Source organism: Corvus moneduloides, chromosome 1 (genome assembly GCF_009650955.1).
Source record: "Corvus moneduloides isolate bCorMon1 chromosome 1, bCorMon1.pri, whole genome shotgun sequence".
Lineage (NCBI taxonomy): Eukaryota > Metazoa > Chordata > Aves > Passeriformes > Corvidae > Corvus > Corvus moneduloides.
Window position 1 is genome coordinate 87392060 of NC_045476.1, and position 23735 is coordinate 87415794.

Below are 23735 nucleotides of genomic sequence, written 5' to 3' on the forward strand. Positions count from 1 at the left end.
CCCACCAACCATAATCATTCTAGGTACTGAGCACCTTCTGAAGATCCAGGATTTCTTTAGTCTTTTTGGCTTTAGATCTCAGATTTTCTGGGAGAACACGACATTTTACAAGGATCAGTTCTGTGTGGATTTTTTATACTTGCATGCACTAACTATCCCCCTCTCTTACCTGAAATACAGAAACATGAAACATTTCTTTCTTGCTTTGTAGCCAAAACTCTCAATTCTCAATTAGATTTTTACTTCGTAACCTGGAAATTATTTTGTCTCTGTATTTCACCTTCCCAAGTATTACAACAAATCATATAAAATAGAAGTATTATGGAGAGAAACCCTTTTCTTACTAGCAGCCAGAGCAGCTGCAATGGCTGAGCTTCTTCCAGGAAGCAAGCTTTCAGAGTTTTGGTTTTGTGCTATTTGCAGCAGGTCGGACTGGAAATGATGGGCTGATGAACAGAGTGATTTTTTTGTTATTATTTTTTGTTCTTCAATTCCATTTATCCAAGTCATGTTACAACATCAATCCTACAATAGCTGTGTGCCACCTTCAAGGGTTTCTCTTTGCTGCACTGTCAGTCAAATTTATAAATCTTTTTCACTGAAACTGTCATCTCATGGCTGAAATGCAAAAGATGCTAGTCCTGTATTACAAAGGAGAATGTGCTTTTTCTTTTAATTTCAGTGAAAAGAGTAGGACTTGTTAAAATCTTAGTGTTCTCTACACTTTACAGAACTCTAACTTCCATGCCTCATATTCAGCTTAGTTGATGATTTCTCTATTGACAATTCATACAGACGTGCTGTGTGGATGATGAGAGATTTTTCTGAGCTGAACAAGTAATGAGGAAATATTCTGGCAAAAAGTCAACTGCTTCATAATCCATTAGAGAAGATAGAAAAATGTTTCTGTCAGTTTCACATGCTGTGCAATACATATCATGCAGGTTTCAACATTATTATTTCTCATTCAGAAATTTGAAAATCGAGGTACAGAGCACACCCTTCCCATTCTGCAGTTATTTAAAATTTAATTCAGTAAAATTATTTAAATGGCACATCATGTTCCAATTAAGTAATTGTTAGAGTGTCATGAAGTTCTATCCACAGACATTGTTTTTATTAAATGAATTTTCAGAATAATACTGTAAGTATCGTCCAAAGTATTCGAATGTTAAAAGAATGTTATTATGTGAAAATGACTACATGAAATCTTTAATATAAATGAGCAAATTGTAAGCCAAGCAGAGGAATGCATACACCATAAGAACAGAGAAATTCTTGTTATAAGATTTACAAATCCATGTAAGAATGAGGTCAAATTTTGTCATTCAGTTCATTCCATACATATAACAGTAAGCTTCATTCTCATAGGTAATATATAAAGGCTTATCAAACTAGGTGTGTCATGCTAATAAAAAGGACCAATAATTGTATAAAAGAACTGTGTTGTTACTCATATTACATTAAAACAGTAATCCACCATAAGCAAAACATCCATACCTCAAATACTCTCACGCAAGGGAGTAACTTCCCATACTGCAAATATTACTAGTGCTGAAGTCACAACTGACTCCTGTTGCAGCAATTAAATCTTAGCCAGAAGAGGGGATTTTTGTATAGTAGTGGACGGATCTTCTCCCCTTCTATGGGATTTTGTGGTTTCTAACCTGAAGACATGAAGTAGATCTCAACCAGGGATCACATCTAAATATGCTTGTAAAATATAAGCTTGCGTAATAAATTTAATACAAAATATATGTAGACCTTATTTTAATCACTGAACCAAAATTATTTTTCTTGGAAAGTATAACCACTAAAAGCCATCAACAAAGATTAAATCCAACTGTGAATCCCATACATCTATGTATAAAATTGGTAACCAAGCATGAAAAGAGCCATCTGGCCCTTTTCATTTTTCACTTTTCATTTATGACACAACTTTGTGTCATACACGCAATGCCATTTTAAAAAATGTCCTTTTTACAAGAGTGTATACTCCGTTGTTTGCCCAGATAGTTTTGTTAACTTACGCTGTTCATTATTGATGTGATGTGTAGAACACTCTTTGTACTTAAGGAAGAAGTTGTTTTGCTGGAAATGAAATACATGACTTTAAGAGTTCTACTAATACTGTAAAATTTCATAAAGTTTAAATCTGCCACAACACATTTCTATAAAAGTTTGGATTTTTTGATGTGCACTGAAATTTTTATTATAAATTGAGTGATGGGTACATGAAAAGGAATATAACACTCTACAGTTCTTTCCAATACCTGCCAAAAAATTAAAGTAAAATGAAATGCACAGATAACATACATGGATAATGGAGAAAATAAATCTTTGAAGATCTGCAGTACCGTAGTTGTTTTCTTTAACTTTGCCTTTTTTTTTTTTTTTTGATAACTGCAGAGGGATTCCTTGTGGAACAGGAGCATATGATACTCCAGGACAGTCTGGACAACTCCGGGCTGCTGTGGAAAAACCTCTGAACTGGCCTCAGGCTGCAGGCAGGCCTGGAAGACACCTGGCAGCAGGCAGCCTTGAAAATCCTTGGCAAAGTTATACACTGGTCGGCTCCCCCGCTGCTTAGAGGCTGTCTCGTGGGAATAGGGCGTGAATCTTTGCAAAGTAGATATAAGTGAGTGTAAGTAAAAAATAAGGGGGAGAACGATGCTCAAATCGTATCGGTGTTTGTGTCGTTACTCTGGCCAGCTCCCCTGCACTCGGACCCCCCCCCTGCAAAAGATAACTAACATTCATGCCATGAAGAGAAGGTCCATGGAGAAAAAGAATACTCTTATTCAAGGTCACAAAACTGTAGTCCAGAAATAGTATTTCATAAATGGGCTTTCCATTAACCTTTGCAAAATGCATGTACCATGACACTTAAGATCTGGGACTTCATGCAAACTGACTTCATGCTGCCTATAAACGTGGTTCACTAGAGGTGCATGTCATCAGTGGCTATTACTTTCTGCCCTGATAGCAGTTTGAAATTAGAATATTCCTCAACCAGAGCAAGTAATTTTCTGTTCTGTCAAGAATCTTCTCTAAACAGTGTAAGAACCAAGGTCATACCTACAGTGGTTGTCTCTCCTCCTGCCTTTTTCACTATAAGGAAAGTAGGTGTTAACATCTGCATACTTTCACAACATATCAGTATTTACTAACAGGTGAATACATTGCTAGCAGGGATAATAGTACTGGCTCATTCTAAAGGTGGCACTTTTCCTATATTTTTCTGTGGATTTTTTGTTTCTATATTTTTTACTAGAACGCAATGGTACCTTGTTAACCTCCAGTCAAGGCATTTGTCAGTTGAAGGAACAAGGTTACATGTGATTTTCTTGGCTTAGATACAGAGAAAAGCCAGGACTTAATTAGTTTGGTGTGAGAAAAAGAAGAGGTGTTATTCAGATATGAGCCCAAGACCCATGTCAAACTAGTACTTAACCTCTGCAGCTGGTCAGATGAGGTGTAGTATCCAGGCAAACAAAGTCTGTTCATGTGGCCCGCATGCTATAGAGGGAGAGCCATGTACGTAAATATCTTACGGCAGATAATGATAGCAGGAAAAGGAAAAAGAGAATACAAGGTGGGAGTGCTAAGGTTAAACTACATCCAGACTGTCCATTCACAGAGCTCTTAGCACATAACATGGACACTTATGCTCACTTACTGCTTCTTACCAACAAAACAAACGGTGGTAGCAAGTATGTGTCTAGAACCAGCTACAGACATCTGGAGCTAAATAAGCAAAATGTATGGGAGGGGACAAGAAAAGAAGAGAAGTCAAAGTCCAAATAACAGAAATCACAGCATCTCAGCTACAGTTTGTAAAGTAGAATTTTAAAGTAGCCAGCCCTCTGGAAAGTGAAAATCTGGAGTGCTTTAAAATACATACTTGTAAACATTTCTTCAGGAAGAATTGAATGGAATAGCAAGGCTACTGCTGCTGTCCACAAAATCTTGCTAACTGACTTAGTTTAGTCAAATTTAGGTAAAATGCTTTTGTTTTGGTGTTTTGGATCGATTTGCTTGGTAGTGCTTCGTATGGTGTTGATCTCTTTGCCTGAGATTCTCTCAAACTGTGGTTATTTCATTTGAAAACAGTGAGACAGCCACATTCTCCTATCACTAGTAAAATTATCAAGAATTGAATCACACATGTCCGTTTTCCCCTGTACTTGACACTACTGAGGGGTCAGCTTGAGTACTGAGCCCCTCAATTTAGGAAGGATGTTGAGATGCTTGAATGTATGCAGGAAAGGGCAACAATGCTGGTGAAGGGTCTGGAACACAAGCCCTATGAAGAATGGCTGAGGGAGCTGAGGTTGTTTAGCCTGGAAAAAAGGAGGCTCCAGGGAGACCTTATTGCTCTCTACAACTACATGAAAGGAGGGTGTAGTCAGGTGGAGGTCAGTGTCTTCTCTGAGGGAATCGCTGACAGAATGAGAGGACACAGTCTTACGCTGTTCCAGGGGAAGTTTAGGCTGGACACTAGGAAAAAATTCTTCACTGTAAGAGTGATTAGGCACTGGAATGGACTGCCCGGGGTGGTGATGGAGTCACCATCCCTAGAGGTGTTTTAAAAAACTGGATGTGGCACTCAGTGACATGGTTTAATTGATAAGGTGGTGTTAGGAAATAGGTTCACTTGATGATCTCAAAGGTGTTTTCCAGCCTGGTTAATTCTGTGATCTTGATACCATCATTTCAGTGTTACAATGTTCTGTCATTTTGAAGATCAGTGGAAGAGTCTGAAAAGAAAGAGGAAGTGGCTATTGATGGAAGATGAGTGGAAGGAGAAATAAGGGATCAGACAGTCTGACAGAAGAAACTGGTTGAAGTAGAGGAACAGCATTGGAAATACCTTTTCAGTCTTCAAGATTTGGGAAGGGGAAAGAAGATCTGTTAGAAACACTGTTATGTAAGAGGAGGAACAAAACTGCATGCAAAGACGCAAAGTTGAAGAAATAAATTGTGGGAAAGGCAGAGACATAGAAATGATTCTAAGAAGCCAGGTTGAAGAAGGCTATAGAAGAGGGAAAACACAATAAATATTGCCAGAAAAAGAAACATATCTTAGAAGAAGCAAAAAAACATGGCTAGCATAACTCGTGGGGTTTTGTGTTGTTTGTTCTCATTTGTGAGTCTCTGACATACTGTCTCAGAGGACCGGTACGGGGACATTCCTTGGAACTGAGTTTCTTCATTGGGAGTAAAAGCTTTAGGACCTTCAGCAGGGAAAGAAGAGAAAGAGGATTCTCCTCAGAGGAGCATCGAGTACCTCTGGAGATGACTGGAGGGCCAATCTGGAACATGCTGAGTTTGTTACAGTTTGGAAAGTTGCCTAACACACACTTGGAAGCAAAGGCATAATGGTCAGGGTTAGCTGTAAGGTCTTCTTTATTTCTGTTCAGTCTGATCTAATGTGAACTTTTGCTATTTAAAAAGTTAATTACTTTTCTATAATAAAAGCTGATTTTTCTGAGTTTAACCTTTCTAGTCTTCATTGGCGGGTCACTACAGGATATCTACATCAAAGTTTTGGTGACTCAGGTTACACTATCTTTTTAAAAGACACTGAATATACAGGAATGGAAGGCAAATGTCTGTGGAAAGAGAGGAGGTAGGTTGGAACAGAAAAGAAAAATAAAAATATGGTTTTTGCTGAGCTGTGATCTCACCTGCATACTCTTCTTTAGATTGTACATTGAATTTAAATAGCATGGATCCTTTTGCACAGTCCTCAGCTTAATTAAGTCCTCAACTGGATTATTCTGGATTTTAAATATTTTAACCTCTTCTCACCTATGCTGAATTGATGGGAATACAATTTTCTTTTAGCAGGATCTATTAAATGTAATTGTTTAAGACAAAGCTGTTCACTCTGTGCATTGGGGTTTGATCCCCTGAGTCACTGGTCAGCAGTGTGCATTACTGACACAGCAGTAGATGGTTATGTATCACAGTGTCATAGCCTTTTACCTCTCTTTATTCTCAGGGTTATTGTTGTAACACTTCAGAGAATTCTTTATGTGGTGGTTTGCTCTTAAAAAATGATGGCTATTATAACAGAGAAACATTTATCCCAACATGTTTCCTCTGTTCACATATTTGTTATATCCAATGTAGCACAGGGTAAAATAATGTTTTTCTAACTATGGATTTATGAGCAAAATCTTTACAATATTTATGGAAAGCATGAACACAAATTTCTTTGTGAACTGATGGCATTATATTTCACAGAATGTATGTGCATTGCATGTCTTTGATTATTTGCTTAGCTAGAATCCTCCCATCCATTTCTTCAAACTTCTGAAATGCAAGCCATTAAGGTATCATTACATGCACAGACATTTCTGAAAAACTTTCACATAGTTACTGTTGCTAGGTAAATCACTTCCTTGACATCCATGTATTTAGATATGTTTCTTACATTCTTTGTCTTAGATCTGACACAGTGACATGAATTTGGGCGTGGGGGTAAGGAGAGATGTATGCAGCCAAAGCAACTGCTGAACTGTGGGAATAAAGGAAATAAAGTTAATATCTTTTAGGTATTTAAAATATGTTTTAATTATATCTGGACAGAACTCATATATTGGATGGATACTTATCAAGCTCAAGGTAAAGAATAGCAGTTATAGCTAGAAAGAATTCAAGCATAGGTCAGTTTTGACACTACCCAATTGTTAGTAAATTACACTCCCCAGACTGAACGTGTCTTTAGGATTTTCACACCTATTGTACTTCTATCATTACTTACATGTGTTTTATGCACCTATGTTCCTGCACATCTCTATTTATGTCAGTTTAGGATGATGTAAACAATTCAACAAATTACTTGTCCATGTCCTAAACGAAAGCTTCAGTTTCAAAACTGAGACATGACCATTGATTTCTGACTTTTAGGATTTGTCAGATGAATGCATAAGCTAGGCTAAAGAACAAAAAACCCCCAATTTTTTAAAAAACTCTGTGGATGGTGAACAAGAGAAAGGAAAATTCTTTTTCATAAAAGGAGTACTAGACTGAGTTGAACTTTGATATTTTGCAACTGTTCTAGATATTATCCTCAGAGCCTTGGAATTGGACAGGCTTACAGTAGCACAGTTGTTCTAATGTTTTCCTTTTGCAAGAGGATAAAATCTACCATTTGTGAATATTCAATATACTGTCAGTGGTACTGATGATGTTTCTAATGGATGTTACCATTCACTGGATGCAAGATATGTGTCATGTCACAGCTTTTATAGAAATCTTTTAACCAACCATTTTCAAAAAGTACATGAAAACCTTAGGATTTTGCTCTCAGTAACACAATTGTTATGTAAACAGTAGTGGAAAAATTATTTTCTGGAACTAACAAATAAAATAAAGGTAAAGTTCTAGACCAGCTTATCATTTCAATATTTAATGTGTGACAAGGCAGTTCATGTGATATAGATTTTCTTTCCTCAAAGCCTTTCTAGTTTTTACCTTTAACCATTTGATCAACTTTTTCCTAGTCTGTAAGCCAAAAATATTTAATTTAGGAGCCAGAATACATGTTGAGAGAGACTTAGGATGTTTGATTTGCAGAGTCGTAAATGTTACTAGTAAATAACATTTTTTATGTCACTGAGTCACTGCAGGGTGTGACTGACCACAGCTGTTGCACAGCAGCTGACTGTATCCTGACACAGTGGGGACCAGTGGAAGGCTATTTTTTTAGATAAACAGGTGTCAACAGTTCAGCAGACCAACCTGTGGTATAAATGTTTCTCCCCCAAGCTCCTTAAGATGATGAATGTCTCCCTGAGTTAGCCAGATCAGGATGAAGAAAGTGAATATATTTCCCAGCCCAAAACCCAAACAACTAACAAAGGTATTTCAAAGAGAGCAACGAACATGAACTGTTTTCAACCTGTATTCTCTTTCCTAGCAGCTGTGGATACCCAGAATAGTGATGGTGAGTGTGTTGCAGAACCTGACAACTGGGACCTCACTGGTGGTGTGATTGTACCATTTAGTGCAATTGGGGGTTTTTGTGTGACTTTAATTTCTGTTATTTTTTTCAGTATATTTTGTATCACTCTGCTAAATTAGAAATTCCATTTGACATCAATTACCTCCACACAAGTCAGTGTGATGTTAATCATTGCATGTTCCACTCAGAAAATGTCAAAAAGAACCTGGCCAGAAAGGGTGAGACTCTGACACACTGATTTCCCCATTAAATATTTGGTTTCTCTCTCTTAATGTTCCATTTGCAAAAATGTAAATTAGTTATATCAGTAAAATCATCATTAGTAATATCATAACTATTTTTATGCACACACACATATGTGTTATACAGTTAAATCTGTGAAGTAAAAATATTAATTTAAAAAGTCCTATACTTCAGTATTTTTCTTCGTGATTTCTCAAGATGACTTTTTTAGGGAGTGAAAGCACTACTGTCAGAATTATTTTTTTCTTCTTTCTCAGTGTCTACATTTTTCTTTGCAAACTTCCCATTTACAACACAAAAATTAAGTAACTGTTCCATGTTCAATGTCACATGGATCATTATTTTTCCTTCTTCAGGTTAATTTCTCTGATAGAGAGAGAAATTATATCCCTCAGTTTGGGGGATATAAAATTTTCCTTCAAGACTTACTGATTAAAGACATTTTATCGTGTCCAATCTGAATCTTTTAATTCAGAGGATTTATCCCTTGCCAAAAAAAAAAAAAAGTTAAATTAAACTCAGGTTAAGAAAAAGCAACTGAATAACTTAAATGCCCATTAATTTAAAAGTGGTTTGAAATGTGTTACTAAGTTACATGGGACATAAAAATATTTATTGATATTTAAAAATAACTAGAAGGGAAGATTATTTACATTAACATTTCAGCATTTTCTGAAACACACAGTTTGTTACAAATAAGAAAACATGCTTCTGGATAAAAATAGAAAAAATAAAAAAGGAATTTGTTCTTATGGTACCATCTAAGGCTTGTATCCAGACTCTATTAAGTCACTCTAAATAGATTCTAACCCAATTTTCTTACATGTGTCTATGTAATAAGTGATAGAGTGAACATTGGCATCAAACTCTGTTGAAGTCTCACAAGTTCTTACTAAAACCTGCTTTTTGCCAGTACACTTGATGGTGATTTAAAGTGGACCAAACCACTCCTTCATGATAAGGCAATTTAAGAAATATATGATATTTCTCTTGGGTGTGGCAACCCTGTAAACCAATGAATGTTACAACTTATTCCAACAAGCAGTAAGCAGTAAGAAGGTAATCTTGACCCTGAGCAAAGAAGGATCTTCAAGAGAGAGGTCTCCAGGGTTCAAAAATCCTGTGTTATTATTTGTACAGGAGGTTGATAATCTTTACAACAGAACTTAGTTTAGAAGACAGGACCCCAAATTTCTTTGCTGAACATTTTCAGGTACACAATGTACAGGCTAGACAAGGAAGCATAGTGGTACCATACAAATTATCCACTTAGTATTTGTGACTACTTAACAGACTTCATTAGGACCACAAAGAATTTCTTCATGTTGTAGCAGGCACAGTTCAGTTTACACAACAAGAGCTAGAAAAGGCAATAAAATGGAATAGAAAATAAAATCATGCTTGCGGAGAGTGAGAATTCTCCATCATTCAAGACCTTTGAGAAGAGGTTTTATAGAGGTATCTGTAGGTACAGCTAACCCTGCTTTAGAGTAAGGAAATGAAATACAAGACCTCATTTACATTTACACAACAAACAGCTCTCACGAACTGTAATACAGATTTTTTCCAACAGACCAGAAGCAAAATGAAAACCTAAATCTGGGTTAATTTGAATGACATGTGCCAAGTGACAAGAAGCAAGAGCTTTTAAAAAGTAGTGTGGCATCAGACCTTCATAATACTTTTTAATTTATGTAGCATCTTTATCTCAGATCATTTTGCACATTATTCAGTTCAGAACAAAAGAGTTTCTTCTGAATTGGCCTGTAGCAAGGATAGCAAAATAAACTATATTCAAGTTTATTGAATACCCTGAGCATTTTTTAAAAATTATTATTGTTTTGGAACCTTCCAACATGCACTGTCCTTGGAAACAAAAATATCTGCCTTACAGACATGAAATAAACCAACTCTGCTTGTATATTGATAATTGCATTCAAGGATAGTATTTAACATTATTTTCTGCTGTAGAAGTCTTCATGAGTTGTTTGCAGCAATGTTAGATATAAAAAAAAAATGTTTTTTCCTTTACTTTAAACTATGCTATAAACAATGTGTTATAAAAACAGAAATCATGAAGAAACAAAGACATTCATAAATGCTCCAAGAATGAGCAACCATGAGACACCAGCTGTGTACCTCTGTGGAGAATTTCTACAGCAAAACTGATTCTTCAGGAGGGTTTTCACTAGGGTTTCCAAATTGGTTGCCCATTTATATATGAGTTTAGAAAGAGCTTGCCACCAACCCAGGAACAGAATATCAGCAAAAGAAAGGTCACTTCTTAGAAAGAAAACTGTTAAATTGGCAGTAAAGTTTCTGCAGTGCTGAAGTGGGAGGAAGAATCAACATCCCAGTAGCGTGCAAGAAATACTGCGTAGATTATGCTGTGAGAAGAAAAGCTGTTAAGTTTGACACATTTGACAATACCAGTCCTTATGATTTCCATTTGAAGAGGATAATTTTTATTGCATGTAAAAGGGAATTTCTTGAGATCAGAAAAAGAAGATGGCAGCACAGAAATCATGAAAATGTTCTCCACAAAATCATTTTGGGAATAAAGAATCAAGTTTGAATTTTAAATTCATTTTAATGGAAGAAACATATTCCATCAGAAGTCTCATTCTCAGTGTGCACAGTTTCACTGTAGCATTTTCACGTACCTTGGACTTTAAATCCATTTCAGAAAGCTTTACTTCGGGATGTTGGTTGTTTCCTGTGAGATATTGTGTATATTTTTATTTCTGTAGTCTGCTCTTGTGTAGGATCTATCTTAAGCATTTTCTTTTTTTTCTTCTTCTTCTTCTTCTTTCAGTTTACGCCCTTAGAAAATTTCTCAATATTTTTTCAGTCGGTAGGATCTCAGTTTTGTCTGTGTTTTGAGTAATGTGAAACTTGATTACAGAAAGGAATAACAATTCTTACTCTGTAAAACAGCTCTGTCATTAACCATGCAGAAAAATAAAATATAATATTTGCGGAATACTTTATTTTCTTAACATCCCAAAATACCTCAAATTCTTATTTTGCCTTTAGCTCCACATTTTCTCAGAAGATGCCGAATGTGTATTTGACTGCCTAGTGAAAAGGGTCTATGCTTTTTTGTGGATTTGGAGTTTTTCAGGGAAAGGAGTAATTCCGTGGGCAATGGACTAAAATCACCTGTTTCTTTCACTGTTTACTTACCTATTTTTACATTTTCAAAGAACTGTAGAGCTCAGTTGATCATTATCCTCACTTCTGATGGAAAAGCTAGTATCTGTTATTCCAGCCTTACAGAATCAAAAAGAAATGGTGACTAATCAGTTAGATATACTCCACTGAAAGCTTGTATCTTTCTGTGCCTAATTACAGGAGGTGTGACTATGATTCTCTTTTAGAGACCCATTTTAGTTAAAATAAACTTAACCTAGGATGAATGAAAGAACTCTTGTTTACCTCAGTTGACTTTGTCATCTGACTGAGCTAATTAAATAAAATCTAGCATATTTCCATATAGGTGCCCTTAACCCTATTTCTGACTAAAATGGCAACACAGGTAGCAGATAATTTACATGTACCTGGAAATAAAGACCATAGTCATTTACACTATCTGGGAAAGTTTGATTTTGGATTGGGAATATAGTTGCATAATCCTGTTTCATCAAAAGGAATGAAAATAGCATTTTTGGCAGCAGTTTCTGAGGATATTTGTTCAGTTTTTTCCAGCCTTGTATTTGACATGTTTGTGATGCTGTTCCAGGCTAATTTGTTTTTCTTAGATGTCACGAGTTGTGGGTTTGTTTTGGTTTTTTGTTTGTTTAAATTTTTCTTGCTGAGATTACATTCATCCTTTAGTCTGCGCCTATAATTTTCTTTTAATAAATCCTCTTTGAAGAATGTCATAATAAGTCAAAAATTTCCACACTTGTGCCACAGCTAAATTTCTACAGAACACGTGCATTTTTTTCTTATAAAGTCAGTTCAGTTCCTTGGAAGACTTTTTTGGCGCTCTTTTCATTGCTCACTAGTTTTTTTTACTATTCTTTTGTGGTATTTGTCTGATTAAAACCATTCCAAGATCACTTAGAAAGCACTTAGAAACCTTGGTAAACTTATCCTCAGTGTCTGTGGTGCTCTGAGTTAAAAATTATCAATAAGCAATCATCTTATGAATATTTAGTAATAATAATCATGAGAAATGTTACCTTACCAGTACTGTTTGGGTCTGTATCTGGTTGCCTTGCAATGTACAAAATGCATAATCCAGATGCCTCTTGCAAAAGCTGAGGAATTCCTAAAACAGAGTATTAAAATAGTATAGGACATATCGCATGACCTTCCCGACCTTGAGAAATAAAAAATAGACAACAGTGAAGTCCTTGAAGATTTTCAGCTACTGCTTTTTCACATGCCAAGTTCAAGTGAGCTAGGTATTCTTCAAGGATGTTTGAAAAGGGCAGAACTGTGAACAGATTTAAGTATTGTATCACCCCATATTCTAGTCACTACTTGCTTTGATTAAAACTATGGGAGTTCTGAGTGAACAGGGGTTGTAGAGTCAAGCCTACAGTATAAACAAAACACTGAAGAGAAAAGAATGAAAGTACTTAATGTCACAAACACTTCTTGAAAGCTCTGCCATCATTAAGCTCTTGAGCAAAAAACATTCTCAGCCAGCTCTCAGGCTTTTTGTAAGCATGCATGAACTGGGAATGGTCAAAGACTGTTCTTGATTTTTACTTTCAGGTGGAGTCTGGCCAAGGTCAGGCCAAAGTCTTTCCTTTAGCAATGTGCTAGACTTAGCATCATTTAGATTGGGAAAGAGCTTTAAGATCATCAAGTCCAGCTATTAACTCAGCACTGCCAAATCTGCCACTAAACCATGTCCCCAGGTGTCACATCTACACTTCTTTTAAATACCTCCAGGGATAGTGACTCCACCACTGCCTTGGGTGATTTGCTCTGATGCTCAATGACCTTTAAGTCAAGAAGTTTTTCCTGATATCTAAACTAACCCTTCCCTGGCACAACTGGAAGCCATTTCCTCTTGTGTCACTTGTTACCTAGGGGAAGAGGTCAACCCCACCTGGCTGTAGACTCCTTTCAGGTAGTTACAGAGAGTGATAAGGTCCCTCTTCAGCCTCCTTCTCTTCAGACTAAACAACCCCAGCTCCCTCAGCTGCTCCTCATCAGACTTGTGCTCCAGATCCTTTCCCAGTTTCGTTGCTCTTCTCTGGACTCACTTCAGCACCTCATTGTTCTTGTGATGAGGGACCCAAAACTGAACACAAGATTCAAGGTGTGGCCTCACTACTGCCCCAGTCCTGCTGGACACACTATTTCTGATGGAAAACATGATGCTGTTGGCCTTCTTGGACACCTGGGCACACTGTTGATTAATCAGCTGTCTGTCTTAACCTGGGGATGGAGAAGCTGAGCCATTAATTACTTCATTCTTATCTTTCAAAATGATCAGTTAACCAAAGAGGAAAGCCTATGTATGTTTTCTGAATTCTACAGTTTAAGTTAAATCTGGCTAATTATGAATTAAATCCAGGCAAAATTCCTGAAATGATTTTGCCTTCCTGACTTTTGGTAGCTAATATGAGTATGAAGATTGCAGTGCTAACCTGGAGGAGCATAGATGATTTGTAGTTTGCACAAACCTATTTTTCAGTAGGAAACTGAAACTGCATCAGGCTACTGTATGGTACTCCTCAAAAGGCCAGAGCAATTCACAGACACAAGTTTTGTTTTGAGAAGGAAGAAAAATACAATCTGAAGGCTCAGATAAAATAGGTGCTGCTACTGTATACATCCTTGTCATAGCTGGGGAAAGTCAGCTTCCAGCAAACAGATAAAGTTTTGTCAGTTTTAATAATGTTCATGCTATTGAAGCTATGCCCTCTGAAATGTTTTACTGCGTTGTGGATCAGTTGTATTGAACACAGTAGTTTCTGTCTATCTAAATTAATCCACCTCCCTTAGCATTTAAAGCAGAATAGTTTAAGCATGCTCATAAAAGCACAGGTTTGTTATTGAGGCAGTTATTGCTGTCTCATAAATTTTCTCTTAACTGGCTGTAGTTTCTGAAATGTATTCTCTGCAATGATCCTGTTACTGCTACAATATAATTTTGGTTTTAAGTTGATGCATGTTTTAAAAATTGCACTATTATGTCTCATGATATTGACAAAACTTCTTACTCCCTGCATTTTGCCATGCCTGCCTTAATGCAAAGCCAGGAGTGGGCACAGATCACTCAGTTCAGTTTTGTTCATTCAATGAAAGACCATTAAATAGGTTCTCTGTGAAGAGCAGGTTCTTCACATCATGCACAAAGGCTGAATTTCTTATCAGGATTTTTAGGGACACTGAACATCTTTCCTGGCTGTACCAGGTATCTACATATCCAAAGCAGTTATGTGAGCTATTTCTAGGATAGACAGTTTTTCTAATTATGTATTTCATTTGATTGAAGTCAAAGTCTCAGTGGTTTGACTTTTTTATGAACTTGTGTGCTTCAAGAGCTTCACAGCATATTCCATTAACTTTTTAAATTGTTTTGGTTTCCGTGTTTCTGTGATTTTCAAGACCTGTTTATTTAATGTTTTAGCAATGCGGAAGAAAATCATTAAAGCCAAAGTATTAAATGTAAATGAACTTAAAAAAAAAAAAAAGGTGCACTCCTTGTATTGGAAGAAATTCAATTTAAAATGTTAAGATTTCATAAGGATGCAGTAAGCCTCCTAGGACTGAAAAAAATCCTGAATTCGGCATTTTAGGACTTTGTGTTCTCTCATATTTTTGTGATACTAGAAAACTTTAAAAATAAGTGACACTGTTTCAAATATTCATAGGGTAAAATGTTTTGCAGTTGATTTATTATATAAGTTTTCAAGTTACATCAGAGGAACCTGTATTGATGCATTTAATATTAGGACTGAATTACTGCCTGATGAGAAACCCTTCCTTTAATGGAAACCTCAGTGGAGGTTCACGAGAAAGCTTTTCTTTGCTTCATATGGAGCTAGCTGTGACAAAGGTCTTTCCGTAAAAGGTGATGTAATCTCATTGCAGTACTTTGTCCTTTGATCATAACCCTTTGATAATTGTTTGGATCTTCCAACAGTTTTCCTGCAGAGCTGTATTCCATAAAAAAAAGACATTCAGTGCTGTGAATTTTTAGGAACATTTTTCTACTCTCTCCTCAAAGTTTTAATATTTTGGCAAACATGGCTTTGACAGTTGTGACAGTTTTGAGAATGGCATCTGTTGAAGAAGTGTACCACTGACTACAAAACAATTACTCCAATAACCCAAACAATATGTAAAATCCATAGATTTAAATAGGTAACTGTTTATATTGGCTTCCTTTGGCCTAATCAGTGCACGTACTTGGAATGATTGCTAGTCTGTCACTCAAACAAATTGTTGAAGAGTATGAGAATCTCCTAGTACATAGCAAGGTCTATGTCAAGGTTAACAACTGCTAACATGTTTATTGTTATTTTCTCTCGCTGTACAGTTAGAGATTGCTTGGTTTCCATACTGTTAGAAGTGCTAAATGAGTGTTAATCTTTCTGTCAAAAAAACTACTATAGCGTACCTGATGTCACCCCAGCCATATTCCCCAGCTACCAATTACAAAAAAGGATAAATATAAAAGAATTTAAAGTTAGAAAAAAAAAGAAAAAACAAAACCAAAACCAGCAACAATTAACCCCAAACTCATTATTTGAAAGGGATTTTCCACTGTTGTGCTCTTTTGATCAGCAAAATATCTGAAGCATTATGGGAGTCCTGGAAGATTTAAGTTTTACAAATATCCTCATCTTTTTTAAAAGTTAAACAATAAAACTTTGCTAGGCATAGTGATAAATGAACACTTCACAAAATAAAAATACTCTTAGGAAGTTTAGAAAGCAAACAACTCCGGAGATGTACTATTATATCTGTTGGTAGGTCAGTTCTGCTTATTTTAAATTATGTAGAAGTGCTGGGCCTTTGCACAGGAAGCTGCCATTGAAAATTATTGTTGCTACACTTGTTGCTAAGTGTAGTAAACTTCCTCTGGCTAAGTCTGGTGGGCTAAATAATGAAACACAGCTTTTGACTCATTTGGTAGATACTTAAATAATTATCGGTATTATGTTACATAACCTATGAACCATTCTCTACTTAATCCTAATCTTTTTACCTTTTATATATTTAAGGAAATACAAAGGCATTCAGTCAATATAGATTAATGTTCAGCTTAGTAAGTGTCCATATTCTAGACAACAGGGATAAACTAATTCATTCTTTTAGGAGTTAGTTTTACATCAATATCCTACAAAAATATGCATGTACTTTTTACCTTGTAAAAAAGACCTTTATAGAAAGACCTTTAAAATAATCCCATTGAGATCAAGAATGGTAGGGAACCAAAAAGGTCAAGAACTACTCAGGTATAAATAATTTTTCTTTACACTTAAAACCAATTATATTAGTTAACTGTGCATTTGCTATTTCTTACTGTTCTCAAGCATATAAGCATATTTTTTAGCTCAGTACCTCTTGAAAATCAAAATGTAAATTTATGCATAGCAATTTCTTATCACATACACTGGACAGGAACTTCAGAGTTTTGTAGAGTGTTTTGTTCAGAGATTTCAAGCGTATTAGTTTCTATGTATTTATCATATACAATTCATCTCACAAATGTGAACCCTTGTGACATCAAACTAGCCATTTATTTCTTTTAAAGTAGCAAATGGATTTTCTGGGAAAGCTACTATTGCCCTAATTTTGTCAGAATCCCATAAATAGAGATTCACACTAAGGCATCATTCCAAAATTCATCAGGCAGTCATTCAGCTTTGTGCAATAATGATTGTTTGAACATGCCTTATCCTGTAATAGTTGACAACAGTGGAAAATGGTCCAGATAGGTGGAGGTGAGAGAGGAAATCTGAGAAGGAATAATATTCCTGGGCCTTATTGTGTTTGTTGCTGGCTGCTAAAAGAGTGTGTTGCAGGAGAGAAAGCATCTTTATTTTTAATGATAGTGAAAGTACAGTCAAAATGAGCATAGCAATCATCATTTACATTTTCTGTCGACTGAAAAAATGGAAGGAATCTAAAGAATACACAAAATCTTGATTGATTTTCAAATTTGTGAGTGTTTTGGGACAATACACATCATGTCAGGCAAAAATATGTTCATTAGACTAGGTCCATAAGTAGAGATGGGCAGCAAGCTGAAAAGATAACTACTCAAGCCTCTTCTTCCCTGGCTTTAAATTCCCTAGAAAATCAAGACCGTGCTTGTATTGTACATCATGATCTAGATCAAAGATCCTGAGGCAAACACCAAAAGGTTAGCTCTGGGGTTGGAAGCAGTGCAGCTTCATCAGCTTGGACTGAACTGATTTAAATATTTTACTTATGGACCTGACCTCCTTTCTATACGCAACCCTGCACTGTGTAAGTAAATAGGGATCTGTTTTATGACACTGGACTGCACTGCAGAAACATGAAGCGTCATCAGAAAACTTTCTTTAGAGGTGCTATGCATTTGTTTAACTGGACACATTCATAATCTGCCTTGATAACAACAAGCAGCTGTCACTTCACCTCTGCCAAGTACTTCGCCTGCTGAGCTGCACTCCCTCTTAAGTCCAGCCCCATGGCATTTCACTTGAGCACTCCCTATGAAGTTATGCAACAGTAACAAAGAAGTCATCACTTCCGGTCTAAGCAGCTCTGAGATCTGTCTTAAGAAACATACAGTGTTCTGTGCACTAGAAAGGATTATAGACTGTCTGCCCAATTTTTCGTCCCTCCACCTAAGTCTGAACGTGTTCTGCTCCAACATGGGTAGAAGTCAAGGCAGTTTTGTTTATATTTCTACTTCTCTATAACCGTTACACTGAAATCATTTTCACATTGGTGTCATGTCATTTCAGATGATTTTCTTGACAGCTTAAGTGAAATCTCCTTTTAGTATGTCTGCAACTTTGTGTCTTTTGACCTAATTGAGACACAGAAGTACATGAAGTTGCTTTTATTTGAATTATCTCCTGAATCAGTTCCAGTTAGCTCAATTTACCACTTCAGCATGTATCATTTTCTCTCCTTGTCCATCCTTCTCCTGCTGCAGGTCTGGAAATGCAGCCCATCTGTTATTTGCTATTATAACATTGTGATTTGCAATTGTACATAAACCTGGTTGATTTGTTTGTTGGTTTGTTTCTTCTTGGTGCCAGCATTTAACATGTAACACTTGGGGCCATGAAAGAGGTGGAATTCAATCATTGCTACTTGCAGTATTTAATGTTTGAATGTTTCAACTAATCTAACAGGAAAAGTACCCGCTGTAATGTGTGTGCTTAATTACAGTATAAATAGAATTTTAATTGCCATAACCAGAAACAACATTCTTATTTTAAGATCATGAGGTAACATCAACTAAAATCCCATGTAATACTGTACATATTGCCCCACCGCAGTCTTAACAGCCCTAACAGCATTAACTCTTGGACATTTTTCAGGCTAGAAATATAATGAATTCCCTAGACATCAGCTAACATTTAAGGGTTGCATCATTGCCTGTGCAGCTTAATCACTGAATACACACACATACATACATCATCTCCCTTGATTTACAGAGTTTTGACTCTGCCCAGCTCAATTTTATGTTGTCTGGGAAATTTAGGGAAGGGTAGTTATCATCTCTAACCTCAACCTAAATAAGATCTCAGTTGGTTAAATCAACAGACAAAGACATTAAGATAACTTACCTTAAATCAGATTTTATTACTTTTAGTAAAAGTAAAAAAGTAAAAAAGTAAATTAATTCTAAATTATTATGGCAGGGAACTAACTTAAATAATAGTTAAAAATCTATGTATTGATTCAGAAAAAAAGTTGATCATGAAAGCGGGTGGCCAGATTCAGTCTGGGATGCCCCCACATACATTTTCTTGCTTGAAGGACAAATTATGTTCCTTTATTGTGTCCATTAGTCAAGATGCAAATCTCTTGGTACAGTATTTCAGGATTTATTTTGTTGTAAATAACTGATAACATGACATAACATACGAGTAAGAAGTTATTTACGCACATCCTAAATAATATTACATTTGCCCCAAACAAAAACATTTTGTAAAATTTACTCTTTCCCATATGCAGCATGAATTAGTAAATTCTGTTATTATGATAAAATCCGTGCATTTAATTCATTGATGAGGGCATACAATGCAACAGTCAATAATTTAGTACTGTTTGAGATAAAATGACATTGTTTCTGTGTCAATCATATAATTATTTTACATACTCCAATGTTAACCACATTGAATATGTTGTCTTGAGTTTCAGCTTCAGTAATCTTTTTATTGACAGCTATAAGACAGAGATACTAATGTACCAGAAGCATACAGAATAATATTCTCATATTTATTTTCTAATAGTATGATGAAACAAAACTTCATGTATAACTGAATAAGATGCTCAGAGTTCATCTTGCGCTTCAGTTTGACACCCACCTGCTCTTTGTCAATGTATGAGATTTATACGGGATGAATTTATGTAATCTGGATCGGACTGTGCTGGAAAAAATTATTTATATCCATGTATATGTGAGTATCTTCAGTCTATGTTTTCTCATGTCATTATTTGATTACTTCAGGGTCTTACTTCAGGTCATTTTTCTCAAACTTTTCAGCCAGCGATGTTTAAGGGTAGTTAGGTTCTTAACTGCTGTGGAAAATCTGTTAAATACTCATGTAAGAAATATTAAATACAGTCTTTCTGAGTCTGGGATTTTTCAGCATTGACTTTTTCTGTGGAGAAAGGTGAGCAGTCTGGGTCAGATTACTGGATATATTTAAACACAAGACTTCAAGGAAAGATGCTGTATTATCTAAAGACACAGAAATTCTGTACCCCTCCCTTCTATGATACTCAGGATCACAGGAAAGTGTATGAAATTTTCTGCTCTTCCTTTTAGAAAAGCAGCTGTAAAAGTTTGATTTTCTTTTGCTATTTAATGGCTATGCAAGACTTGTGATCATACAAGCACTGTACATTTTCAGGAAAGAAAAGAAAAGAACATTTTGGTTTTATGGTCTGTCTTTTAGGCTTGGAAATGGTGAGTTGTCCCTTAGTGACATCTGCCTTTGATTATCACTCATCCCAATGCACAGACAACCTGTTGGAATTGTGCATTAATAGTACAGCATGTAAAAAGAGGTGTCACCAGGGTTTTCACAGATAATAAGCTTTTAGAAAATATGTCTGATTTCCTATATAAAACTGAAATGATATTAATGACCTTGCTCCTAACCTAGAATAAAGTGAGACATTCTTTTGCTGTAAATTGGTATAGCTTCTTTGACTGTTTGGCACCAGCCTGATTTACACATAAAAGAGTCTAGCCCAGTGACGGTGAATGTATCTCCTGCACAGTTTTAGCTGTTTGCTCTTGTTTCATCCCTACTGCTGAGTTTGGATGACATGTTTAAGAAATTCAGAAATATGTACACATGACTTGGAGAAGATTTGTTTACCTCAGCTTGCAGATTGCCTCCTCTCCCATGGGGGAATTATAGCTCCAACTGAATTTTAACTCCCACTAAAGTCTTTGAAAAGAAGGGCAGGATATCTTTCAGAATTTAGCTTGCAAGTTAATGGGTGGGCTGGTTTCTGCCAAAGGAATAATAACATAGCTAATTCTCAAAACATGCATTCTGTATTAGTTCAAATACAACATTGTCTACCCACATACCAAGAAATTTTCAATAGCCTCTTGCTCACCATATATCTAGGCAGAAGTCTGAAGGTTCTGTGTTTTTGTGTAATGGGCAAATACCAAGAATCTTGCTCCATGCTGGGAGGATCTGTGTGCCTGTACTACAAAGGAAGTTTAATTTATTGTAGTAACAATCTTACTCTTCATTTGTTACCACAGAAAGAGCTGATTCACGTTCTTTTAAACATTTCCCCGTATTTACAAGGCTTCCTACAATGCAGCTGACTAACAAAACTGTGAGCACTTACTTGTAAGGGCAGTGGCCTGGCCAGCAATTGGTACTGCTGTGAGAATGGCCCATAGTCTCATATCAATGCCTGGGAAAGTCATTGACAAGATTATTCTGGGAGGCATTGAAAATCACCTGAAAGGCAACAGAGTCATTGGTCACAGCCAGCACAGCTTCATGAGAGGAATGTCCTGCTTATCAAACCTGATTTCCTTTTAGGACAAGGTAACCCACCAAGCTGACCAAGGGAAGCCAGTTGATATAATCTTTTGGGGTTGAAGTAAAGCCTTCTATATTGTCTCTCATAGCATCCTTCTGGACGAAGTGCCCAGCATTCAGTGCAACGGGTGAGCAACTGGCTCATGGGTTGGGCACAAAGGATTGTAGTGAATGGGGTGACATTTGATTGGTGACCAGTCACTAGTGGGGTTCTGTAGGGCTCCATCCCTGACCCTATTGGATGCAGGACTGGAAGGGATATTAAGGTAGTTCACAGATGATACAAAACTGGGAGGAGATGTTGACTCCCTCGAAGGCAGAGAGGCCCTGCAGAGAGACCGTGACAAATTACAGGGCTGGGCAGTCACTAACCATATGAAGTTCTCCAACAGAAGATCTCAGATCCTGGGCGTGGGATGAGGCAGCCCTGGATATAGGGACTGGAGAATGAGAAGCTGGAAAGCAGTGCTATGGAAAGGGACCTGGAGATCCTGGTTGATGGCAAGGGGAATCTGAGTCAGCAGTGCCCTGGCAGCCAGGAGGGCCAACCCTGTCCTGGGAGGCATCAGGCACAGCATCACCAGCCGGGCAAGGGAGGGGATTTTCCTGCTCTGCTCTGCACTGGGGCAGCCTCACCTCGAGTGCTGGGGGCAGTTTTTGATTCAACAATATAAGAAAGACATTATACTACAAGTATACTACATCCAAAGGATGGCAGCAAAGGTGGTGAAGGGCATTGAGGGAAAGCCATATGAGGAATGACTGAGGTCACTTGGTTTGTTCAACCTGGAGGAGACTGAGGGGAGACCTCACTGCAGTTACAATTTCCCCATGAGGGGAAGGGGAGGGGCAGACACCGATCTCTTCTCTGTGGTGACCAGTGACAGGACCCAAGGGAATGGCCTGAAGTTGTGTCAGGGAAGGTTTAGGTTGGATGTTAGAAAAAGCTTCTTCATCCAGAAGCATTCGGGCAGTACTCTTGGGCGTATGGTATGATTCTTGAACTGCTCTGTGAAGGCCCAGGAGTTGGACTTGATGATGCTTGTGGGTCCCTTCAAACTCAGGAAATTCTGTGATTCTGTGATGACAGAACCTCCATGATGGTTGTGATCTCCAGACTGAAGACTTTCCTGCTTGGTGAAATTCACTTAATTCTAAATTGTAAATTGTAACAGTGAAAGAGATGAAACGTAGGTAAACTGAGCCAGCAATGCAGTAGTTGTTTCATTGCTTTCAGTCAAAGTATTTTACTGAAATACTTGTTGGAACTAAATTAGGGGGCAGGAGGAGACTAAATGAATTTGGATCATTTTGCACGTTAAAGGTTGTAAATTAATTTGAAAATTAATAGTACATATTGTCATGCTAGTAATTAGAAAGATTGAGAAAGTTTTGTTACATCTCCAGAATGTCTGGCAATTTGCATTTATAGATCACAGGACATCATTTGTCATGCTTATTGGATGCCAAAACGGATTTTAGCAAGAATACTGATTTTGTGTTTTGACATTTGTTTTTGAAGAGGGAAAGGGAAGAGGTCACTTGTTTGATGTTATTTATTTGCAGCCACCCAAACGGACTGATCGAACTTGGCTCTGTTGCACAGTAGCTTTCACTGCTGTCTATGTGTGACAAGACCCAGAGTTGACCTGAGTTTTAGACTGGTCTGAGTAGACTTTTATATTTAGACCAAAACCTGTAAAATCAATTTGTATTTCAACATGAGCTAAACCCCCTAAAGTTTTCCAAATGGACTAACCAGAAGGAATAGGAACATGAATAATTTTCTTTCAAGCTTGCTCTTAGTCAAGAACATCTACAATTTTTTGTGCGGTTTTTTTGGATTGCAGAAAACTCTTTAAAATCTTCTTTAAGTCTCCAGATAAAGTTTCTTTTTCTTTCTATCACCCCTATAGTCTGGATTTGTTTCTGCTGCCTGCTTCTCTCAACCATCCCTGTTGCCCTCCAGATGCAGAGCTTGATGAACACTCAATCCTGGGCTCTCCTACCCTGCTCCTGGGGAAGTATATTTTATCCATTGTGCAAACATGCTCTTTTTTAATAGTAGTACAGTCTCCCAGGGTGATCTGCACATTTCCCACCCTTTTAGCTATCACTTTACTGTTGCCTCTGGTTAAATACCCCTTGACTTTTAGTGTAATTTAAGAACCTTCACTCTCTCTATAATAAAATATTTTTTTAGTTGACAGATCCCACTGCCCAAAAATTAGATTCCTAAAGCAACCTTTGGCTTTCAAAATAAGACATAGCACTGTTTAAGGCTTATTTTCTTG